Source organism: Cariama cristata, unplaced genomic scaffold (assembly GCF_000690535.1).
Source record: "Cariama cristata isolate BGI_N322 unplaced genomic scaffold, ASM69053v1 scaffold7432, whole genome shotgun sequence".
NCBI lineage: Eukaryota > Metazoa > Chordata > Aves > Cariamiformes > Cariamidae > Cariama > Cariama cristata.
In genome coordinates this window covers 36603-39114 of record NW_009603201.1, presented here as the reverse complement: position 1 = coordinate 39114, position 2512 = coordinate 36603, and positions in this window count along the sequence as shown.

The window sequence follows — 2512 nt, the reverse complement described above, 5'->3', positions numbered from 1 at the left end:
GGGAAAGTCTGAGTAGAGTTCTGCTACCTGCTTTTTTGGCAATAGGCTACTGTCTGTTTGCTTTGTTTTTTTGTTGATCCTCATCTTGGGTAGAAAACTATGGGAAAAGGAACATAAGTAATATCACTTTTTAGAATTTGTTTCTCAGATATTCCTCATGAGACAGTAGACATGGCAAATATCCTTTTTAAATCACAGGACAGGTAAAAAAAATCTCTAGGACTTTGATTTCACACCTATAACTTTGTGATCTTTATTGTAAGGTAATTATATGTGAGCTAAACAGGAAACAGATAATATTAAAGGTTACTTGTATGGAGAGGTAAACTTAATACAGTAGACCCTAGGTGAGGGCATAGTGGTAACCCTGGTTAATTTACTTTGCAGTAAGACTAAAGTGCCAGTTCTCCATTGTGGTTGGTTTGTTTTTACCTCAGAAAGGCTTGTGTACTTTGCCCTACAGTCAGGAAAAAAACAAAACAAAACAAAAAACATTTATAGCAGTGAAAGCAAGGCTTGGAATTGCCATTAAGGTATTTTCACAAACCCTAGTTACCTTAAATGTTCAGAAGATAAGACCTTTGGATTTATGGGTCAGACTGGACGGCTTCTAAATAATCCTTGTTAGACCTTGTATTACAAAAAGGTGAGAGTGCTATACAAGATTAGTCCATAGACTGATAAATATCTGGGAATATAATTTAGTTCATTATATTCCATCCTGTTCAGGCAATTCAGTGCTAATAACACTTACCTTGTCATATGGTACCACACCAAGAGCAAACTAGGGACAGACTTGACTGAATAAAAAAGTAATTAAAAAATAAATCATGCAGATGTTCCTATTACTTTTCCATGCATCTGTCATCTGTTGTTAGAAATAGTATTTCTAGCTCTACAGTTAGTATTAGGACCTACCAGTATCTAGTATTTATTAGTTGAATTAGTCTAATGTCTGAGGTGAAAACACAAATAAGGAGATTCTGTTTTCAGTTCCAAGGGAAATCCAGAATTGCTCTACAAAATTTGTAGTTACTCTGGATTGGGTTTTTTATGGAACTTTCTAATATCTTTTTTTAATGGAACTTACTATCTAGCCCAGATATTTAAATGTAGAATTTAGCTGATACTGTTAAATGTCTTCTGCTAGACATCTTGACCTGGGAATTATCCTAGCCAAAAATGTCAACTTTGTGACACTAGTGTAGCTTATGTATCACAACACAAGTTTAAGGGACTCTACCCAAATATGTAAACAGCTACTGGCTGAATTAAAATTGGGATTATAGTGTGTTGTAGCATCTTAATTTGAGCCAATTTTAACCTATTAGCTCACAAGCTTCAAATTATTTCTTCCCCAGCTAAAATCCTGTGGTACCTTTGCAGACCAGATGCTCACAGTGCCGGTCTGTGAGTTGTTTAGACTTTTGAAGGTTCCATCTTCAGAGAAGTGAATGAACCTGATTATCATACCTTTATCTGTTGTTCAGATGTTTTCAGTATACCTGCTTCTGTATCCTTATGAAAAAGGAGTTGTCTGTTTCACATTGGAAAAGGTTATAAAAATAGTAGCTTTTACTATGCTTCTGCTTTATATCTTGAAATATGTTACTTCTAGCTATAGTAGCAGGAAAGAAATTGGTACAATCTATGATAATTGCTATAGTGTTTATACACAGTGCCTAATAGACATTTTTTCTGCCACTTTATTTAGAATTGGTTAATTTAATATTATATTCTTTTGGCAGTGTTATTGTAACATCTGGGAACTCAAGCAGTCAAAGTCCAGCTGTACTGTGAGCTTTATCAGTGGGTACAGTTATTATCCATGTCTTAGCAATTCTAGAATCACAATTTAGACTAAATTGACCAAGTGAATTAAGGGGGGGGAGGGGAAGCAGAGTAGGGAGAAGAAGAGGTGACAAAAGTATTTAATAGAAAAACTAATGCTCTGTATCTGAGACTAAATATACCATGCAATTCATCGATTTCTCCTTTCCAGCACGGTTTATGCAAGTGTAATTAGACTTCAAAACAATGAACTAATCTTTGACAGAGTATCAGACTACAATTAGCCTGATTCTTCCCCTAGTGAAATTAATAAAAATTTTATCACTGACTTTAGTGGGGGGAAAAAAAAAGTTAGGTCTACCCTTAACCTTTGTCATAGCTGTCTACATATGGAAGTGATGAAGCTTCTGAGTAACTGAACATTACTCAATATTCCAGAGTGCAATTCTCTAAGATGTCAGCACTCCTTTGACAGCTAGCTATTAGAGTAAAGTTTCCAAGTCTGGTGTGTTAATCTGTCCCCTCCGAGATCAAACATTGCACCTTCTATAATAAGAATGACAAGATCTTAACAGGCCAGATAGTTATCAAGGATGCTTGGAATCACTTCTATGTTTTGTGCTGTGTTTATCTTGGCCTTAAGCCCTCACTTACTATTCTAAAAACAGAGAAATATTGAGATTGCAACAAAAAGCTGTCAATCTTATTGAAATTATTCTCG